At 39.4% G+C, this 24,144-nt stretch overlaps 1 protein-coding gene across 2 annotated transcripts in view; it reads left to right on the plus strand.

The window, feature by feature from the left end:
* The window catches only part of LOC126248446 (vesicle-associated membrane protein 2), a 112,509-nt gene extending 93,748 nt beyond the window's left edge, over nucleotides 1-18,761 (plus strand). The window contains exon 8 of one of the 2 annotated variants that reach the window (XR_007545489.1): nucleotides 18,691-18,761. The gene's annotated coding sequence lies outside the window, so the exon portion shown is untranslated. The remainder of the gene's footprint in view (nucleotides 1-18,690) is intronic. The other variant, XR_007545488.1, reaches the window with a different exon arrangement.
* Nucleotides 18,762-24,144: the final 5,383 nt, after the last annotated feature.

Genomic DNA, 24,144 nt, shown 5'->3' on the forward strand with positions numbered 1-24,144 from the left:
GGCATATATTTATGCAAAATCAAAAGCCAGATGAATGATAGCTGTGCCTGCAGCTGAGTGTGTGCACCAGAACACATATTGTGGGACTGCTAACTCTACAAATTTGCAGCCGGTAATGGCCATCAGGCATTAAGGATGCTGGATCCAAAAGCAGCACCAAGGAGTGTGTTGATGTGCCACATCCTGGATGATACTGCAGCCACAGTATATAGGAATGTCAAGAAAGACTTCACAACACATTCAACCACACGTCAGCATGCTACCATCCTGCCTGGACATCATACTCTGCATATTGTGAGAAGACATCTGAGGGTGGCAATTACTTATCGAAACAGTTTCTCAGGAATTTACATTGTGCTGTGGCAAGTGATCATGGAAGTGTGGAATTTAAGACGTGGCAGAGATTGGTGAGATTACTTATTATAGTGGGAATGCTGCTGACATGCTGCCTGAAACCCAAGAAATCCAGCAGACAATAGCTGTAGTGAATCAAGTAGCATAAACAACTATCTACAAGTTAAATGCACCTAAATAAATGAACAAACACAGAACAGATTCTGAAGTGCTTATAATAGTATTAATTGTTGGGTAACTGGTTACAGTGTTTTACAGACTATAAGATGCACCTTCATTTTTAATCAAATTTTTAAAAAGTAACTTTTTTACCAATTTTATTATTAGACTGCAAAGCTAGACTAAAAAAAATTCTTAGTTTATAAAACCGAACTGACCTTCAAATTCTGTGAAAATCATCATCTGAACTTTCTTCTTCTTCTTCTTCTTCTTCTTCTTCTTCTTCTTCTTCCTCATTTTCATCATCATCATTGTCCTCTTATATATAAGATGGTTTTCAGTGCCATCAAGAACATTACTTATGCCGCACTTCTTGAAAGATTTAACAATAATGTCTTCTCTCAGTGTAGATCATGACTTTTATCCACTGAAACACTTGTTTAATTGTAGGTCATTTTAAAGCTCCCTTCAGTGTGAATTCATGTTAGGTTTTATCCATCATCCATTTGTTCTATTCCTCACTCATATACACTTTGAATGGTTTATTTATTGAGACGTCAAGAAGATGCTGCAGTTGTGAAGTAAGTCCTCCCGAAAAAACAGCAAGCTCCGTATTTGCCTGTCTCAGTTTCTCTTTCACAGAATTTTTCAAATGACTACTAAACTGATCTATCACAAGAAGAGAACTCTTCTTCAATAAGGCACATTTCCTTCTCTCCCACACTCTGTTAATCCATAATGAACAACAAGACCTGGTGGTATTTCATAACATACTGGCATTTTTTTGCACTTGAAAATGATCACTCGATTAAGTTTAGTACCATCAGCACAGCATGAAAGGACAACAGTGTAGTACATTTTTTCATGTCCGCTTGTTTTGATAGTTACAGTTTTAGCACCTTTCATGGCAACAGTTCTGTTACTCAGCACATCAAATATCAGAGGAATTTCATCCATATTTGCTATTTAGCTCAGTTCCACACGGGTTTTATTTTGATGTTGAATAATAAAGTGGTAGAAAGATCATATTTTCTGTTCATACTCTTGTGGCATTTTCTGGGATATTTTGGTTTTTGTTCACATGCTAAGTCCATGATGCTTCATAAACTTGTAGCACCAACCAACTCCACCCTTACAATCTGTTAAGTTCCACTGTAGTGCCAGCTTATGAGCGTGTGTTTGAATCATTTTTGTATTACTTACAGTGCCATTTTGACTGTGTCCTTGATTCCATTTCAATATGTCATTCTCTAGTTTTGATCATTTTGTAGTCAGTCCTCTATTTGCCATTTAGTGTTCCTAACTTTTTCAGTTCGTGGAGGGCTGAAATGCCACTCAGCTGCTCTGTTTCCATGTTCTCCTGCATATGCTATTACTTTCAATTTATAGTCTGCATCATATGAATACCTTTTATTTTTTTTCCATTATGAAACTAGCTGCTAACAAAAATATCGTACTGTTACTGATAAACACAAATCACTTTCAGTTCAAGTTCACTGGCACTGTAGACTGCAATGATGCACTGTAGACTGCAATGATGCATCATAGACAAGAGAGTGTTCTGGGTTTATGGTGACAGGGCAGGAGGGAGACAGTGTTAGCAAGCTTGTGAATCCCCTCAACTCATGTTTGTCACATCGGTGCACTGCTGCTGCCAGTTTGCCAGTTGAATCTAATGTTGCCAGGTAGAAATAGGTTTCCCATGGCATCAAATATATTGCCATTTTTAAGACTGGTGGGAATTTTAAATCAACCACTGGGCATTTTTATATTAATTTTGAGTATAAGATACACCTAAATTTTGGGGGCAATTTTTCAAAGAAAAAAGTGTGTCTTATAGTCTGTAAAACACGGTAAGGGTTTCATTGTACATTTATAGAAATAGAAATAGTTGTATTTTTTTTCTAATAAGTATCAAAAATAAACAGTTAATATAAATTTATTATTATCCAAGAAAATGTGATGTGCATGGCCCATTTTAGCTTTTCAGATAGTAAGCTGCAATTGTGAAGAATAAGTCACAAAGTGAAGTAATTGTACAACTGGCAATTTATAATCAGCTCAGGGAATAAATCAAAAGCTATGTGGGAAGTTATCAGTGAGACAGTTCACAAGAAAAACAAAGGTCACTCAATGACATTCATATAGAATGGCCTTAAAGAAATATGTGAGATATTCAATAATGACTTCATAAATGTTAGTAACAAATTTTCTCCCTTAACTGCTGTTCTCGTGACCTCTCTCTGTTCAGCTCTAGAGTTGCTCCCCAAAACAATGTGCCTCAATCCAGTCACACCAGATGAAATCTGCTGTATTACAATGCAGAAACCAAACTTACACACAAGTGGTTTTGAAGGCATATCAGATTACCTTCTCAAACAGATCTGCAATCATGCATTTTACTCTCTGCCAGATATGATGTACTGTTCTTTGCTGTCTGGCCAATTCTCTAAAATTTTCATAGCAGCAAAAATGGTTCCTCTCTTAAAAAAAAGGTGAAAGGAGTGATTTTAATAACTACAGACCATCTCAGTCCTCTCAAGAGTTCTTGAGAAAGCAGTATATGACCGTTATTAAGCTCCTGAAAGTAACTGTTATTGAGCCTACATGAAACAAGCTTTCAAAAAAGATCAGTAAGTGGGACACTATACACATTTGTAAATGAAGTTTATAGTCACTAAGTGACAGAAAGTATACAACAGGAGTATTCCTTTAGAACTGCCAAGCATGAATTATTTACAAAAAAAGTACTACAGAATGGAATTAGTGGAAAACATAACTACTGATTTAGATCATGTCCTTCAAAGTATGAATGTGTTGTAATCAACTCAAAAAATTGGGGAAGCATAGAGTCAAAGGAGCAAATTCTAGGACAAGGCATTCCACCAGGCTCCACACCTGGTCCACTTACATTTATTTTATTTATTAATGGTTTTCCCTAAAGAATTCAGAAAGGTCTACCAGTAATGTTTGCTAGTTATATCAACATACTACATTCAAAAAATATCCTAATGAACTATGTAACATGATTTCTGTTATGACCTCCAAGCTCGTAAAATGGTTAAACACAAACAAACTGTTACTGAATAAAGACAAAACTGTGTACACAAATTTTTGCTCATCACAGGTAGTTTAATCAAAGACAGATAATGTCAGATTTAAAAATCTGCCTATATATCGAGAGGTAACCTCTAAATTCCCTGGAGAGTTAATGGATGACACATCAGGGTACATACATGAAAAACGATAGTAAATAGACTGAGTAGTTCATGTGATGCAGTTAATGTTGTGAGTAAAATCTGTGGCATCAAAACAACAAAATTTACATATTATTGCAAAAAATTAAGACATCTACCATCATCAGTCTTGTGATTCCAATGATGTATTTGTGGTTAGTCAATAGCTGTGTAAAGGGCACAGCAGTGTAAGGCACATGTGCATATTTCTAAACAGCAAGCTACCTGGAAATAAAGTCAAACAGGGACGATTCAAAGCAAGAATGAAAATGTTACTTCAGAAGAACTGTTTCTGTACAGTAGAAGAATTTAAGATTGCCAGTCTAAAATAACCAAGTTAAATGTTTTCTAATACTCCATAAGTTTCGACTGGTTTAAATCATTCTACAGATTTGACTAGTTTTTCTTATGAGTTAATTATAATACTTTTTTGTGAATTATTATATTTGTCTCATAATGTGCATAATCTAAATCATTTGATTCAGACACAGGAGACACATCAAAATTGCAGTAAAATTTCACCATAAAATAAGAACAGCTGATGTTAACAAACAGCATAATAATAATAATACAATTTTGCTATATATACATGCAATAAAATCTAACACTTAATTACCCCTTGCTCAAATTATCATTTAATCCTCTATGAATTCTTCTACTAAATAGTAGCATTTCTCCCACAGAATCTGCTGTAGCCCCATTTTTAAAATTTCTGTATATGCAAACTGTAATTGTGACTTGTCCCATATCCATGTACAACAATACACAGCAGGGTTTCTGAAATCAATTAAAATCAAATCAATTATAGATATTTTAAATTTAAAAATAAGTGCAACCTGGAATGTTCACCTGGTACAGACACCAGAACTCAAACCTGGGACCTTTGCCCTCAGTGGGACAATTGTGCTACTGACTGAGTTACCCAAGAACAACACACAACCTGCGCTCAAAACTTAACTCGCACCGAGTTTCAAATCAGCTCGCACTTCACTGCAGAGTGAAATTTCAATCTGGAAGATCATGATTGTATGAAATAATGACCTACCAGTATTGAATTACAACCTGTACAGAAGAATTAATATTATTTACTGTACTAAGAAAGAATAGAGAGACTATTACAGGCAATAAAAACGTTATGTCCACAGTGCAGTTTTATGTAGATAAGAAATGGTTTTATGTTTACTTTAGAATGAGGTGAGATTACTTTATTCCAATTTAGAAAATTGTTAACCATGTTGAAAACATAATATGTATTATTGTGAATCAATAGAAAAAATCATTGACAATTACCTTACATTAACTTGAATTTCTCTTCTATCACTTCATCAAAAATTAAATGGACTCTATGAAACCAACATTAATTAAAGGAACAAACAGACCTACATTTTCATATCTATAATACCACTTTTCCCTTTCAGATTAATAATGTTAAATACATGAACTATCTAGACTCTCTTGTCCTCACTCTTTCTTAAATTTGATGTTAATATGTTACTAGCAGTAATAATTACTTGATGTTTTGTGAATAAAGCTTTCAATCTGTAGACACAAATACTGAATGAAAACTTCTTGTATAGTTACATATATCACTGAATATGTGATAATCTGTGGCTGCAGCCCGGAGCATAGTGTGGCTTACCGCCAATAGTGTTCTTACATGGCAGTTTATGACCTAAAGTGTGCTAGTTGTAAAGTAGCTAGCAAATACATTTTTAATGCAAGGTATAGGAATGGGTTAATGAAACTCAAAACATCATAATAACTATGACTAATAATAGAAACATAACTAGATCACTGTCAAGTACTGATGTAAGACTGTAAGTTGTGAAATTTTGGCTTTCCTTAACCACACCATTTCCTCAAGAAAAATTGAGAAACGTTTAGTTCCCCGCCTGTGTCAAGAATACATGTAGAATGAGGTGGCATAGCTGAATGTCAGAAATTGGGGACCGGGTCAGAAATTGGGGACCAGGCAATCTGATGGCAGTAAACGACATAGTACCTTGGCACCATGTGGTTTACAGATATGTCAGTGTGGGCACCCAGTTTAGCCATGTTACAAAATTCAGGTGTGATTTTAAATGCTGAGACAGTCGCAGCATGGTATGTGTCATGTTAGTTTGGAGAGCACCAGGAAAAAGAGTAAGATGTACTTTAAATGCAGAATTAACTATGAGAAAGCACTGTGAGTGATGGGTGCCTTTAATAAAAGGCAGACCAGTAGTAAACATGAAAACTATGTAACTTGCATTCTTTGACACAGTTTAAAAAGATTTGAACTACCTTTCTGTATCTATTTGTTACAATGAAGGAAAGATGAGTTCACCACTTCACATCAGAAATGAAATACCAATGAAAACAGTGGATTGTAGCTGGTGGTACTGCGCCAACGAATACAAAAACAATTTCATGTTGCTAGGCAACATATTCTACCACAATCTCTTCAAATGTTCATAAGAAATCCAAACCTCAGACTTTAGCAACTAAACCTTTTTACCACCATTTACTGTACAAACAAACTGACACTACATGAAAATTGAGAAATTGCTCAAAAAACTTACTTTACAATACCTTACCTGATCGGTTATCCAATTCAGACAGCTTCTGTTCACACTCCAAAACTTTTTCAAAGCTGAGCTCCATTATTTCCACTACTTGTTAGATACACAGAGGTACTCCAGAAGACATTATCTCTGATCAAAATCTCTTAACAGTGCAAAATGAATGAAGATTCCTTGTTTTAATGGAAGAATATCACATTCTACAGGTATCTGGTGTTTAACACGTAATGAGTTTTACAAGAAAGAGTTAACAGAATCTTCTATGTAACAATAAATAGCAGACACATAGAAACTGACAAAGAAGTGACAGGCCTCAAATTGAAAGCAGTGTCATAAGAATTTGAAAAGAATGCATTCCCATATTTACGCTAAACCTGTCACATCTTTTCTGCAAGTTGAATTAAAATCACTTGAGGAATGAATAAAACTATTGTCACCTTATTTTATTGCAGGTACACATAAAATTAAAAAAAAATAGTACTGAAATATTTCAGTTTGCTTATTGGTAAAATATGTGGGATCACAAAATGAGGCACGGCATGAATTGCTACTTGTTACAGCATAGTTTTATGAACTGTAGTACTGTTCTTTTTACATGAAGAGTGTAAATAATAAGAACATTATATCCTCTAGTCAACAGCATGCATTAACATGTAAATGTCATGAAACATTGTATGATAGGTATATGACAGGTGGTAGGGATATGGAGAAATCGTTGTTTTTTCACTAGAGGAAACTACTGATAAAACGGTGATGACACTGTCAGCTGGGAATTAACATAGCAGTAGCAGCAAGCCATAGAATATGTAATGATAAGTTTATTATTATCTAAATAGAGAAATTTTCCCTTCAGTGCTTTATTATTATCTAAATGGAGAAATTTCCCCTTCAGTGCTTTCTAAAGATTGCGCTATCACTCATCAGGTTTGATCCATGATATCATCAAGATATTGGTCACCCCTGTTTGAAGCACATACGGTATGGTGACCATAACATCATTTATTACACACATGAAGAAACACAAATGATACAAGAAATATTAAATTGCAAATATACAATGAAACTAATGGGACTGCTTTGAGAACTACAGTGTTTTGGACAACAAACCACAACTCATAGATCTGTTATGGAAAATCTAACCTGACAAAAATGACTACAACACACCCCAAAATAATATTTTTTTAAAAATTCACAATTTCAGAAAAATAAAACACAAACCAAACACTCTAACACAACCCTAATTCTAACCCATCTACATATTCCTCCAAACCTCTGGTTTGAGATGCAGCTGCTCTGGTCAGTTTCATTAATTCAATGCACTTCACACATTCCACCATGAGGGCATATATCTGCACAAATTTATTTGTAGGGACACATTATCACCCATAGTAATAAACAATGTAAAACTCATAATCTTCTTTGTAAGATCCATAACCAGTAACAAACGAAATGCACAAAATTAAATTTCCAAGTGTCAACAACATGGTGAACAAACAGTTCTAAATCTGAAAACAAATGATTATCCATTCACTAACAACATTAAAATTGACTGAAAAAAACTCTCACAGCAGGGTAACTTATAGCTCTAAGTCCCATGACTCACTAACATCGCTCACATACATCTCATGAACGACAACATTCAACCCTAGAGAGTGCCATCACAGATGACAATACACCATCTTCAGACATGATTCATTCCAAATACATTACAGGAACAGGACATCACGTAAACAACACAGTTACATCGTGGGTCAAAGTTGACACGTGGTAGCACAGACTTTTGCTGACCAATTTAACTCATATCTTTTCACATAAGCAAGGTGTATGTTAAGAAGTCTTGTCTGAGGTAGATTCATGGCAACAAATTTCATTCGACAACTTCAGATATAGTGTAACATTTTAGTTACAGTAGTTGATGCAAGCAATATGACTTTTTGTGTCTGTTTTATTGGTGACAATGAGAGAGAAATAATGGTGAAACTCAATACTGGGATATAGCTTACTACTTCCGAAGAGAAGCAAGAGGCTGTCAAGCTTCGTCTCTTTACTTTAGAAATTTCACCACCTCATCTCATCTCATAGCTTCATTCCATTAAACACCACTAAGAACCTTGGGATTAAGGTGAGGCATAATACTGATATGGAACTGTCACTAACTCTGCTCCATAGCTGGCCACAAACTGTCGATGGAAAATACTTGCATCACAAAGTATTTTGCTCCACTGACTTCAGCTTTGAAAGCAGATAGTTTTTAATATGACCACTACACATAAAAGTAGAGTCAGCGTAATGGTCACTCAATAACTTCACTATCTGGAAGTGGGAATCTACTATTCATTTATAACCCACAAGCCATGGGATCAATGGCAAAGGGACTAGTGATATTTGGTAACCTTCCCCTTCCTATTCTATTTATGACATTCCAGAAACATAAGCGCTCATATTCTTAGCAGTATTCCCTAATATCTAATCATTTCCAACATAGCCCTTATATTATACTGTTGTGACTCACCGATCTTTCAAAGTGCCGCCACGCAGTTACGCGCGTCTTCTACATGCGGCGCTGTCTGCCAGCCATGCAGCTGTAGCGCCACCTAAGTGGCCAGCCAGCCAGCGGCCACTAGACTCGGACTCAGTTGTGATTTGACTGTTAAGGTGACACACATCTTACTCAGTTTACTTGATCTGTGACTTTCATGTATTGCATCATCTTTGAAATATATTTGTTCAACTTGAAGTTATAACAATTGGCGACGAGGTAGTGAATTTTTCATTTTCATCGTTGACCCACATGTTTCCATGGCTACTTTAGAGCAACTCTTGTAAGGTCTCATAGAACAGCAAATGCTTCTCACAAATGCAATTTGTGATTTCGTCGTGGCATCAAATGCAGGGCATCTGTCGTCGTTGTCTCTACCTCCTTTTCCTCCTTATGACGAGACGGTGGAAGACTGGTCTGATTACGAAAAACGTCTTCGACAGCACTTCTTGGAATTTCATGTCGCGGATGACCAAACATGTAAGTCTCTGTTCCTTTCATGGATTTCACCTCAAATGTATCAGTTGTTGTCGCAATTGGCTCCTCTGAAAGATCCTGCATCTTTGTCCTTTGCTGAAATGTGCTCACTTCTGTCCGTTTATTTTCAAAAGCACACGCATGTGGTAGCCTCTCGTGTTGCCTTTTATCATTGTCAAAAACAACCGAATCAATCCTATCGCGCTTGGGCTGCTCAACTTCACGGCCTCAGTAGAAAGTGTCAATTTGTTACTGAAGTTCACAAAGAATCCTATGCCGATTCCATGGTACGGGATGCTATTACCCGGTCGGCGCCTGACAAAGAAGTTAGGCAAAGTGCCCTTCAGTTGGCAAATCCTACTCTAGATGAAGTCCTATCAATCGTTCAGTCTTTTGAAATTTCTCGCGCTGCTGAAGCGCAAATATAGGCATGGGGTGACGTCGGGGAAATACAACCTCTGTGCGCTGTTGACGAAGTGTGTGGCATGTCCCCGCTGGCCGACGTGGCTGCAGTATGCTCCCAAGCACAGCTTCGGCTTCACCTTAAACAAACCTCTAAGAAACTGCAGCAAAACCCACGACAGCTTCCTTCATGTCCGCGGTGCTTTACAAAACATTCACGAGAGGATTATCCACAGCGTTGTGCCATGTGTCACAAATGCAAAAAAAAGGGTCATGTGTCATCCGTTTGCAAATCTGACCACATACATGATGTTCATGAACATGATGCTGATTCTGATTCTGTGTTGTCTGTCAATTGCTTTTCTTCCCTTTCAGGGAAGTTATTCCTCATTGTCCAAATACTTGGTCAAGATGTTTGCATGCAGGTGGATACTGGTTCTGCTGCCACTATCATCAATTCTCAGACGTATCTTCAGTTGGGTTCTCCAGTCCTCTCACCTGTCACTAGGCAATTATGGACTTACAATAAACAGAAGGTTTCTCTCTTGGGACAATTTGATGCTGAGGTATCTTACAAATCTGTCATTTGCACTGTTCCCATATTTGTGGTCAACCATAGTAATGCGGAGAATCTTTATGGTTTTGATGCCTTTCGCGTTTTTGTGTTCTCCATAGATGACTCTGTCAATATTGTCTCTCTGATGCTATTCCTTGTGCTCAATTGGATTCCTTGTTGATGACATTTTCATCCCTTTTTTTCTCCTGGGTTAGGCCGTGCAAGCGACTTTGAAGCTCATATCACTCTCAAACCCACTGCTCGGCCTAAGTTTTTTCGGGCTAGGCCCTTTCCTGTGGCCCTTCGTGATCAGGTCAAACAGGAGTTGGATCGTCTCACTGCTTCAGTGGTCTTGCTTCCTGTCACGTCCAGTGAGTGGTCCTCTCCTGTCGTTGTCGTTGCTATGCCAAATGGTGCTATTCGTCTCTGTGGCGATTTCAAGGCCACTGTAAATGCTCCATGCCTTATCGACACTTACCCTATGCCTCGACCTGAAGAATTGTTCACTAAACTTGCTGGAGGCCAGTATTTTTCTCAACATGACCTGTCAGAAGCTTATCATCAACTTCCTCTCGACGCTGCTTCCCGGCAGTTTCTGGTCCTTAACACGCCTTTTGGCCTCTATCAATACCAACGATTGCCATTCAGGGTTGCCAGTGCCCCTGCTCTCTTTCAGCACTTCTTGGAACAATTATTGCTCCCTGTCCCTGGGTGTATAAATTACCAGGACGACATTGTTGTCACTGGCTCCACCACTGAAGAACATTTTCAGAATCTCTGCACACTTTTTCAGCCGGCCGAAGTGGCCGTGCGGTTAAAGGCGCTGCAGTCTGGAACCGCAAGACCGCTACGGTCGCAGGTTCGAATCCTGCCTCGGGCATGGATGTTTGTGATGTTCTTAGGTTAGTTAGGTTTAAGTAGTTCTAAGTTCTAGGGGACTAATGACCTCAGCAGTTGAGTCCCATAGTGCTCAGAGCCATTTGAACCATTTGAACACTTTTTCATGTCTTACAGACTGCCGGTCTTAAGTATAATCTTCAGAAATCAAAATTTTTTCAGGTATCTATCATGTACTTGGGGTTTCAACTCTCTCGCAATGGTATTCGTCCGCTTCAGCACACTGTCGCTGCGATCGATGCCCTTCGTCGCCCTACATCTGTTAAGGAACTGCAGGCCTTCTTGGGGAAAATAGCATACTATCACAGGTTTTTACCATCTGCTGCTTCGGTGGCTCAGCCGTTGCATCGCCTGTTGCATAAAAACGTGCCTTTTCACTAGTCCGCGTCACGCGATGCGGCATACCAGAAATTGAAAGCTATGCTGAAACAGGCCCCGTGCCTGGCTACTTATCGACCTGGCCAACATCCTGTTCTTGCCACGGACGCCTCTCAATACGGGGTTGGTGCAGTCCTTGCGCACCGTTTTTCAGACGGTTCTGAACAACCCAATGCTTATGCCTCCAAAACGCACACAGATGCCCAAAAAAAGTATTCTCAAATTGAAAAAGAAGCTTTGGCCATTATTTATGCTCTTCATAAGTTTGGTGTTTTTCTCTATGGATCCAAATTTCATCTTGTTACGGATCACAAACCACTTGTTTCCTTGTTTCATCCATCAACGTCACTTCCCGACAAGGCTGCAGACCGCCTCCAGCGTTGGGCTCTTTACTTGTCTCGTTTCAATTATGAGATTCGTTTCTGGCTGACGGCTTAACATGCGAATGCTGATGCACTGTCTCACCTTCCCATGGGTCCTGATGTGGCATTCGATAGGGATGAACTTTTGTGTTTCCACCTGGATGGCCAGCCGGAGTGGCCGAGCGGTTCTGGGCACTACAGTCTGGAACCGCGCGACCGCTACGGTCGCAGGTTCGAATCCTGCCTCGGGCATGGATGTGTGTGATGTCCTTAGGTTAGTTAGGTTTAAGTAGTTCTAAGTTCTAGGGGACTGATGACCACAGCAGTTAAGTACCATAGTGCTCAGAGCCATTTGAACCATTTGAACCACCTGGATGTTGCCGAGCAATGGGTTGTGGACGGGTTCCCCATCACCGGGGACCGGCTGGCGGCTGCTACGGGTTCTGACCCTATCCTCTCCCAGGTTTTAAGCTGTATTCAGAAGGGTTGGCCAGATCATCCGTCCGCTAAGACTTCTGATCCATTGCAGAACTACTACGCTTTGCGTTACCGCCTCATGGCTAGGGATGGTGTTATCCTCCTTTCCACCGAAAATGCTTCGCCGTGTGTTGTGGTACCTGCGTCTTTGCGTGCTTCGGTCTTGCGCCTCCTTCACCAAGGGCACTGTGGTGTCTCTTGCACAAAATCTCTGGCACACCGTCATGTGTACTGGCCCAGCATCGATTCTGAAGTAGCACACATGGTCACTGCCTGCGGCCCTTGTGCGTCACAGGCCGCCGCCCCGAAGTCATCTTTGTCACTGTGACCTTCGTCTGAGAAGCCCTGGGAGCATATTCATGCTGACTTCACGGGACCTTTTCTAGATACTTATTGGCTTCTCATTATTGACGCATACTCTAACTTTCCTTTCATTGTCCGTTGCACGTCGCCTACCACCGCGGCAACCACCAAAGCTCTGGCTCGCATTTTCTCTTTGGAAGGCCTTCCCTCAACTGTTGTTACTGATAATGGTCTGCAATTTGCCTCTTCCGATTTTGCGGATTTTTGTGCCCGTCACGGCGTCCTGCATGTCACGGCCCCTCCGTTCCATCCACTGTCATATGGTGAGGCTGAACGACTGGTCCGCACATTTAAGGCTCAGTTGAGGAAACTCCTGACTTCTTCTGCTGCTGATGATGCGCTTCTCCAATTTCTGGCTTCTTATCGTTTCACCCCCATGGGCGACCACAGCCCGGCTGAGCTCTTACATGGCCGACAGCCCCGCATGCTACTTCATCTTCTGTGGCCTTCCACCTCATGGCCGCGGGTGCCTTCGCTTGGCCGGTTCACCGCCGGCGACCTTGTAGGGGTACGGGGATATGGCAGGCGGCCAAAATGGAGTCCTGGCCGCATCTTATGACACTGTGGCTGACGTCTGTATGAAATCCAGACGGACATGGGTGTTGCAGTGTGTCATTCCGACCAGCTCCGGCCTCGTGTGCCGGCAACGCCTGTTCCGGATGCCGCTACACCACCTTCGGCTCTACCTGATGCCCGGGATCCTGGAATCTCTCATTACTCACAACACAGTCCTCTCACCATCATATCGGTGCCAGCACAAGAACTGACGCCAACAGGAGACATGCCCATGCAGGAACCAGTTGACCACCATCTGTCGGAGCAACTATACTCGCCTCCTTCTCCTATAGACACGGACACATCGCCCATGTCTCCTGTTATAACAACCGGTCTTTCCACAACGGGCAGATTAGTGCATGGGGCCCCTAGCAGATTCGATCCCCACATCTCCTGTCACCTCGACCCATTATCATCGGGGACACTTCAGTCCGTACGGGAAGCCTCCTCCTCGAGACTTTATGGCCAGTCAAACAACACCTATGGACATTAGCAATCTACAGGCCACCTCCATCAAGACCTGTGCAAAAACTTCAAAGGGGGGAAAAGTGTTGTGATTCGCTGATCTTTCATAGTGCCGCCGCGCAGTTACCCGCATCCTCTACATGCGGCGCTGTCTGCCATTCATGCAGCAGCAGCTCCACCTAAGCGGCCAGCCAGCCAGCGGCCGCTAGACTCGGACTCAGTTGTGATTTGACTGTTAAAGTGACACACGTCTTACTCTGTTTACTTGATCTGTGACTTTCATGCATTGCATCGTCCTTGAAATATATTTGTTCAACTTGAAGTTATAACATATACATATCACACTTGTATTTAAAATGCTCATAATTGTCTGATGCAAGGTCCTTAGTATTTAAATACAATCTAAAACAACACACTTTTAGTACAGTATTCTCAGCAGATCAAATAACACTTCTGATCATTCGACTTTTCTTTGAAAATTTAGATTTTCTCCATCCATTTTATTGAGCAAGAGGGTCTATTAGTGCAGTATTCACAAGACCATATGCCCTGTATTGAATCAAAGCATACATATTAAAAAACAAAAATACATTGTGTAGTCACTATTATGGTGCTGTTACATCACAGCAAAGAGCAAATCATTAAAAGTAAATAAAGAAAAGAACATTAGTTTCACAAACATTAGAAAAGAATAAAAATCTTAAAAGTTGTCTGAAATGAGAAAAAAAGTTTAGTTTATTGTTATCCTTAGATCATATATTACGATCATATTAGACACATCGTGTTGCCAGTTTTATACAGTACAAACAAAATTTTTTACAGATTTGTCATTGAAACATAAAATGCATTAATTTACACAACAAGGGAAGTCAATTAAGTTAATTATAATGTCATACTGCAGAAAATACTAATACACTCATTCAAACTGAAAACTAATTTCTTAAACCATATATGTAAGCCACACTGCAGAAAATACTTAGACATTTATACATACCGGAAACTCTAAAATAATATTTACACTAATACACAGAATCCAGAAACACAATTTTCCACTTAGTCTATATGTTTCCATCTGTATTTTCAGCACTAGACTTTCCTTCTTTCAGGAAGTTTGTTTCCATGTGAAAAAGGAAGTGTTTTACTCCATTCCCAATTTTATACTTACCTTTGTTCTATGAACTTGCCTGCTGCTTTACCTTATACCAGCATCCAGAGATGAAATGTTCCTTCATTTTTCTTTTGAAGGTACTCAGTTCTTTTATGTGAGATTATAAAATAAGCTTCCTGCATTTTCAGGGTCCCTGTTTGTCATTTCAGCCTTTTGCTGCAGATACAGAAATTTTTGCTAGGTCTTCTGTTGTGGTAATTAAAATCTCTTTTTAGAGGAGCAGTAAAGTTTACTAAAGGAGTAGGCCTGTTGTTTCAGGTATGTACAAACTTTGTATATTTAACATGTTAAATGCTTTAAATTTGTTTTTGGAGGGTTCTCATTGTGTTAGTTTCAGTATGCATCTGCTGGCTTTCTTTTGAAGTTTTAAAATTCTCTCAATGTGTACATCTGCTGCTCCTCCCTGTATTGATATACAGGACAACATATCTGAGAAGTTAAGTGCATGGTATATTTTATCAAGATTTCTGTGTCCACTGTATATGACATTTTCTTCATTAAGAACATATTTGTACTTATCAGTGTATTTTTCTCATGTCAGAAATTTGTTCACTTTTATTCCCAGAAACCTGTTACTGTCTTCTTCTAAGTCTGCATGCACAATGCTCAGAATAAAATCTACTGAGCTGTTAGTTCTATTAGTTTCAAACTTCGTAAATGTTGTTTTCTTCCCGCTGATCAATAGATTATTTTTCTCCAAAAGATTTTTCTGTAATTTGCATGCTCTTATTTGCTCTCTTTTCTAAGTCTAAACATTAGTAAAGTTGTGTTTTTTGTTTACTGCAGTGGACATATCATTTATGAACAAGGTAAAGAACAGAGGTCCTAGTACTGACCGTCAGCTACTCCCTATTTTACCTGCAGAATATCAGAGTAGACATTTTTCTTTGTATTTCCCGATTTATGTTTTATTTCAACAGGCTGTTGCCTCTTCCCAACAAAGGTATTCATAATATCTGCAGCTTTTTATCTTATACCATAGCAGTCTCATTTATTTATTTAAAATCAAATTTTTGACTTAAACACAGCACCAGTTATGTATTTTTTCACGGATACCAGGATACATAAGTAGTGCAACCCTTATTTCTCAGCCAATTTTGTTTGAAAAAAGGTATAATTTGTTGGTGGACATTGCAGGATATTCTCACTTCAGCCCTTATTGTTTCATGAAGTTCTGTTAGATGGCGGTGCTATATGTGGTCTTCAAAATTGTGCCTGTAACAGAGGTGTGTTTCAGGCCGAGAGCTATCACTGTGTTTCTTTTGTTGGAAAACCAGAGCATCACAGATATTTCTAGGCACTTGCAGAATGTCTGCACAGACCTGGCAGTGAGCAGAAGTATGGTGAGTTGTTGGGTGAGGCTTCTGTCATCGTCATAACATGGCCATGGAATCCTGTCCAATCTCCTGTGTGCTGGCCGCCCATGCACAGCAGGGACTCCTGAAGTGTTGGACACACTAAGACTCTCATTTTAGGTGATGGTGGATCACAATGAAATGTCTTGCTGCTCAAGTGGATGTTTCTGTTGGTAGTGCTTACATAAGCATCCACCAGTTACTCTAAGGTGTGTGTGCCTGCTGGGTTTCTCACTGTCTAACAGAAGACTATAAAGAGCAATGAAGGACCATCTGTGCAGAATTTCATGCTCATTACCAAGCTGATCATGACAATTATTTTGTTAACATCATCACAGGTGACGAAAAATGAATTCATCACTTCAAACTGGAAACAAAACAGCAATCTGTGGAGTGGCACCACACCACCTCTACTCTGGGGATGGGGTGGGGTGGGTGGGTGGGGGTGGGGGGGGGGGGGACTGCACTCTCTGCTCTCTGCTGGTGGTGGTAAAGTCATGGCAGTGTTCTGCTTGATGTCCTAACTCATGGTACAATGATATACACTGAAGTGTATTGTGCTACCCACAGGAAATTGAAAAAACGACTTTAGAATGTGTATCACCACAAAAATGCAAACAAACTTCTCCTTCTCCATGACAGTGCAAGGCCTCACACAAGTGTACACAACTGAAATGAGCTCACAAAACTCCAATGGACTGTTCTTCCCCATCCATCATCCATCTCACTTCTGATTTCCTTCTGTTTGGCCCAATGAAGGATGCACTGCATGGGCATCAGTATGTTCATGATGACAAGGTTATTGATGCAGCAAGACGTTGGCTCCAGTGTCAACCAGTAGAGTGGTACCATGTGGATATACAAGCCATCCCTGTAAGGTGGCATAAGGCCACTGCATTGAACGAAGTTTATGTTAAAATATAGGGTTTTGTAATCAAAATAGTGGAGAATAATATGGTGTATTTGAATCCTGAATATAGGGTGCATGGGCTCACACTAGCGAGGAAATTAGAGGTTGAAAGTCTGTCTGAACCAAAATGCAGTTGAATGAGAAGATGGAGAGGCAGCATTACACATCAAGTCCTGCTGAGGACCAGCCATCGATTACAAAACCAGAGGCTCTCTCTCCTAAGAGAGATGTCTGTTCTGCCTGAAAGCTGGGTACTAAGAGAGTGCTGTAGCTGTACTCTGCTCTCCCTGACTGCTCAGTGATCATACACATGACTTCCTCTGACATCACCTCATTAGCTAGCCAGTGCATTTAGCAGAAGGCTGATGCTAACATCAGCATTCAACAGGAAATGTGCTCTGCAGTTCTTATCATGTAGGTTCTGTAGATACTGCTACTGGGATTGTGCTTGAAAGTCTTAATGAAAAATGACAGTTTGAAATTTTAAAAAAATCAACATAATACCTAAAATATTTCTTGACTGGCTGCCAATGTGCACACAAAGTTATTTGCAAACTTTAGGGGCTACTTAACTACTCGGCATGAAGAAACTGATTTCAATCAAGATGGACAAAATAACATGAGTGATCACATTTAAAAAAAAGAAAAAAAAATCGAACAACACAGTGTCGTCACATAAGGTGTGGTATAAATTTCATTTCAGTCACATGTTTTTGCCTTAGTATTAAAATTGTTATAAGGTTTAGGTTATTTAGCTCTGATATTGTTCTCTACAAACTGGGAACAACATCACTACATGATCATTTTGCTTCTAGAATTAACTGCAGTTTATACAGTGTTAATTCAGATTGCACTGCACAAATTTAATTTTTTTCTTCTTTAACTACATTCCTTAAAATATCATGGCATGCTGCTTTGAACAGTCTTCCTCTAATTTGTTTATTCATTTATTTAACCTGATCAGATGAGGGTCTTTAAGACCTTCTTTACATCAGAACAGTTTTTTACACACACTTTTTACATTGTTCTCTTAGGGCATGATGATAATTTTGGTATGAAGAACACAAATAAGTGTCAGTAATAGAACAGAAAAATAATATGAACCAGGGTATGAATATGTCTAATGCCATGTGGAGTATCAATGCTAAGAACTGCTAATAGTAGTACTACTACTAATAATAATGATAATGATAGATAGATAGATAGAAAATATATTTATGGCTATTGGGCAACTGCAACTGCCAATGTTATACTTTTTAACCTAACAGCGTTAAATTTATAATGTTAAAAAGTCAATTGTTCCGTGAATTATTCACTACTATGAGGTTTTTAACAGATGTCTACTTTGCTTCATTGTGGTCATAACCCCCTACCTTCACTTCACTATGATTACTGAAACTAACTATTTAAGTTTCTGCTGTTGCAGGTTGACAGTTATTACATATGTCCTGATATTTTTTTCCTCTTTCTTTCCAGAAGACATGTTCACAAGTTGACCTGAGATGGACTCAAGTTCCTGGGTGAAATGGTTGTTGGGGATGTGCCTACCTACACACACACACACACACACACACACACACTAATATATTGTCAACTGTTAATGTATTTAAAATATTAAATTGGTTTGTGCTGATGCTTAATGAAACCAAAGTGTACTGCTTTATCACTGAAAACAGAGCATTTTGTCATCCACACCAATTATGCTGATTATCTCTGTGTTCTTCATGACACTCTAGCATGATTAACATGGGTTATGCTGTGACATCAGCTGTAGCTTTAAGTGGATACCCACACAATGCCATGGCACTCCTCCAGTTGTGCTCATGGTGGTATCCATTTTTCTATTCAGAAAGTATGTGTGTGTGTGTGTGTGTGTGGGGGGGGGGGGGTAATTTAATCGCAAGTTTTGTAACAGTCTCTCTTGTGTAACTGTGGTGGTGCAGTCTTTCTCTCTCTCTCTCTCTCTCACACACAAACACACACATGTAAATATTTGATTATCTTACAGTTCTTTACAGGACTATTCATAAAATTGTTGAAGTTGCTATTTTTAATAAAATGTCTTTATATATAGGAGCAGGTTTAAATATGGGTTGCAAATTTTATATGTGTATGTAGTTTTAGATGGAATGGGAAGAAATATGAATTTCTAAACATGTTAATTTTCACCTTTGAAAGTTGTAAAATTTATTTACTCTATAGCTTTATGATTTGGATGTTTAATTTTGTATAAAAGCTTTTGCTGTCAATATTAAATGTGAAACTTCAGTGTTCCTAAACTCATATTTCCACAATCATTGAATTATATGGATGTAAATGATGTGATAAAATAGTTTAAAATGATTGTATTACCATATTTGATACTAATCAATTAATCTACTATATATTATAAGAGGAAGTTTGTATGTTTCACAAAAAAAAGATATTTTTTAGAATGTGGGCTATTATAGTGTTGTTTGTCTTCACATTTACAGGGCATAGTGTTCTTGGCAGTTTGCAAGGAACATATCCTATTTGTTGCACCAAATTATACTGGCTCTGATTTCAACTTTTTCCACTTTTTTAAAAAACAATTACACCTTTGCAATGGAACATTACGCAGTGAAATATAAAGACACAAACAAATATGCTGCTCGCAGTTGGTGCACATTTTTGTTTCACAGTAGAAGTTTACAGAGTATTCGCGAGAGAATGTGATGGCACAGGACATAGGTATTTAGCAAGACAGATTTATATTAATGTTTACAGTTCAGTTATTTTTGAAATGAAGTATTTACATATTCCTGAAATTTGTTTTTCTTGTATTATACAATATTTGTTACTGAATGTTCATAATATCATTAGGAAAATAAATGAAAATGGCAAAATGCATTGCTCATATGTGAAGTCCCAGTAAAACCTTTGTGAAGGGATATTTACAAAAGTAAAGTGAAGTAGAAAGCAACCAACAGCAGCAAAATGAAACATGCATTCTTAAAAACTGAAAGAATGCAAACAGTGAAAGCATAACCAGTCGGTTTCACCTACAGCCTCTACTAGCAGTGAGGAAAAACACTGTTATCTTGAAAACATGTAATAAAGGAACAATAAATGCCAACTGTGGTAAATCCACATTTACCACTACCATACAATGTCCGCTGCACTTCCAGAGAGGTATGCTGTGCCAGTTGCGCGAGCAGCACATTGCGCCAGCACATTGCGCCAGCACATTGCAGTCGTGGCTCCTTGCACTCAGCTAAGGCCCACTAGCCATGGATTTGGACCAACATCAGAGGCTCCACTATCAGCCAGTGATGTGAGTCTATAACACTAGATGCACACGCCGCTTCAATATTAGTGCCGACAATTCTGATGACCACCGCTGGCCTATATCTAGGCTGACACTAGCTTTCTTGACTCATTCTTCATCATGCTGTTGACTGTCATCATACTATGCCACACCAATGATTTGAATATATTACTCTCTTGCTCTATTTGGACTTTGCTTTTGGTTATACTATGTATCTGCAACACTATGCTAGACAAGATCTATAGTATGGACTTTGTATCGCTTTTCACTGTCATTTTCTTGTTACTGTATTCTGTGCCATCTTATGTTTGGTTCAGTACACAAGTTAACTGTCTAGAGTTCATATGTATTGTGTGCTACAACACAATTGGCAACTACAGACTGAGCTTTCATGTGCACCACTTACAGAACTTTGAACTTTGCATGTGTTCCATCACTCAGACTGTGCCAGTTTTTGTGCGATTTCAGAACTGTGAACTTTGCTTGTGCACTAGGACAGTGACTTATTTTGTGCATTGCCACTTGGACTGTGACCTTTTCTGTGAACTGTGGGTCTTGGTCCTCTGTGCTCTGAATGGCAAAATGTGTGTGTGTTTTTTCTCTTTCCATTCACCACTATCTTTGGTGGCCATTCTGCAGAAGCTGATGGCTCAGCAGGTGGAAAGTCAAAAGCATGTATAAGAACTCGTGGACAGGCTACTGATTCAGCAACAGACAGCGAATCCTTCCCCATTCCCACTGTACAAGGAGAATTCAGAGGACTGTGACTTATATGAAAAATGACTCTGGCAACACTTTATGGCATTTAAAGTAAAGGGTAGTGATACTGCTACATCTCTTTTTTATACTGGATTTAGCTGCAAACTTATCATTTACTGTGCAGATTAGCCCCTCTGACAGAGCCCAATAAACAGACAATTGAGGACATATGTTCTCTAGTGAGTGCCCATTACCAGTGGCATTGTCATGTGATTTCTACTCACTTTGAGTTTTACCAATGTCTCAAGCAACTAGATCAATCGTATCTAGCTAGGGCAGTAGAACTCTAGGAGCTAAGTCAGGGATGCAGGTTTCTCACATCAAAAAATAAGGAATCCTATGCAGAGACCACAATTAGAGACTCACTCATCCATGCTCACCTGATAAAAGGGTTCTGCTTAAAGGATTTACAGTTTGATGACCCTGCTTTAGACAACATGTTGCATTTAGCACAGTCGTGCAAGGTCACACAAGCAAGGGGCCAACACTTAGATTCTTGGGACAATATTGCCTTGGTAAGTGGTGAGCTTTGACAGCTAGTGGGAAAACAGCAGTGGTACACAAACACCTATGCACTTGTCTCTCTCTAAGTAAACAGTGAGTCTCAAGATGCTCCTAATTTTAACAGCCATATCCTTCCTGCACAGACTGTTTTCATAAGCATGCTCTTTACAAAAGGGGGTTATGGAGATGCCATCGAACTGTTGACCAACTTCACTTTTGCAACCTTTTTCAAAAATATTTGAAAATGTTGTGTTCAAGCATCTTCTTAAGCATCAGACTGCAAGTAATATATTGTCCAAGTCACAGTCTGAGTTCCTTAAGGGTTTTGATATAGAGTAGGCTATTTACACGTGCAGTGAGAATGTACTTCATTCATTAGATAACAAATTAGAGGCTTTTGGCATTTTCTGTGACCTGCCAAACCTGGGAATCACACATTTGTCTTAAGTAAATTGGAATATTATTGTGTTACTGGCAGTGCTGTAAAATTGTTCAAGTACTTCCGGTCTGAGAAAGGAGAAGAATTTCAAATCTCATTTTTCACTAAACCAGTAGCATGACCTCGATTTTTTCATCCCAGGCTGGTTTCTCTGGCACTCCATGACCAGGTCAAGGACAAATTAGACAGGCTGCAGGAATTTGGTGTCATCAAACCTGTCTCATCAAGCCAGTGGTTTACTCCTCTAATTATTATAAAGAAGCCATCTGGAAAACTCTAGCTTTGTGGGAATTTCAATGTCATGGTGAGTGTTCAAGATGAAATGTGTTGTAACCGCAGGAAAAAGCCAAGTCTAATTACAGTTGTTCTCAGACTGTATGCCAGAAATAGTATGTAGTAAGTGAATTAAAAATGTAGCGCTGGACACAAGGCGTGGCAGAAGGGTCATAAAAGAAACACGACACAGCTGGAGAGCCGAGGCAGCAGTCCAAACTGCCTGCTGGGCAGCTGCGTGCGATAAGAAATCAAACAGCCACCAAGTTATAGATACAAAGAAACTCTGTGCAGAGACCCATAATAAGCAATCACTTAGAGTATCGACAGAAAGCATTTCTGGTTGGAGAGAGAGAAATCTGGGAGTCAAGAGAGAAAGAAAGAGGGCCCCTGGTGGGGACCACACTACATCATGAGGAGCCATTGAAGGGCTCAGGACACAGTGCATGACCATATAGGGAGAGGCCCCTCTATCCCTCCACCCAGCTTCTGAAGAAAAGTAATGAAATTAATTCTTAAACAATACCCAATAAGGACAAGTTGCACTCGACGCTACGTCATGCCAAGTGCTGGTGGGGTCGAAGGGGAAAAGTTAAAAAAACTCGGGAGCACGCTTCTCCGGGTCTCTCTCAAGGTTAGGCTTCCTGTAACAACAATAGTCAGTGTGGATGGCGGCAGCCAACGTGGCCTGAGGAACGGGTTGTAGGCAGGCAGCCAGAGATAGTCGCCGATGAGCGTTTTGCGCAGTGGCTGCGGGATTCTGACGTAGGGTGCTGGTGTGGACAGAAGGTACTGAAGAGCTTCTATCAGGCAGTCAGAATGGTGGAAGTTAGTCACCATATCTGTAATAGACTTGGCCATCCTGTAGGTACAATCACTATGCAGTTAGGGCAATCTGTATTATTTCTGAATAAACTAGAACTTATATAACATTCGGGAGAGTTTACTTCGACCCACTTCCTATCCTGGTACCTTCACACCAAGGATTTCAACATCTTAGCCAGATCAAAAGTCTCCCTCTCACTAAGGTCAACCAGCTAAATCCCTTTCACGAACCATGTCACTCAATCCCTTGCAAATCCATGCATGGGACGTGACAAATGGACATATACCCGATCCCAAAGCCTTATTAACTTTATGCAAAGTTGGCAGGCAGATGCTTCTTCTTCAAAGCTGACCTTTTCAAAGCATACTTACAGCTCCCATTGGGAAGTTATCAAAATATTTTAGTAATTAAAACAGTGTACAGCTTATACAAATTTAAGCAATTGGTCTTCATGGTCTCCAGTACCCCCGTAACTTTCCACAAGTTTTTGGAACATCTGATTCACAGTGTGCCTGGTTACATAAACTATTTATATGGCATCATCATCACAGAAAGCTCCACAGAGCAGCATTTAGCAAACCTGAGATCACTCTTTTCCATTTTGAGTGAGAGAGGATTGCAGTACAGTTTCAGAAAATGTGAATTTTTTTAGACATCTGTGTAATATTTAGGCCATATAATTCCACATGAAGGTCTTTTACCAATGAAGAAATATGTTGAAGCAGCTCCGTAAATTACATATTATGGAAAACCTGTTCCCACTGCATCCCGGACAGGTGATCCATTACATGACTTGTATGAGAAGGAAGTAGTGTTCACATGGTCCATGTCATGTGGAAA

The sequence above is a fragment of the Schistocerca nitens genome, chromosome 3 (assembly GCF_023898315.1).
Source record: "Schistocerca nitens isolate TAMUIC-IGC-003100 chromosome 3, iqSchNite1.1, whole genome shotgun sequence".
Taxonomy (NCBI): domain Eukaryota; kingdom Metazoa; phylum Arthropoda; class Insecta; order Orthoptera; family Acrididae; genus Schistocerca; species Schistocerca nitens.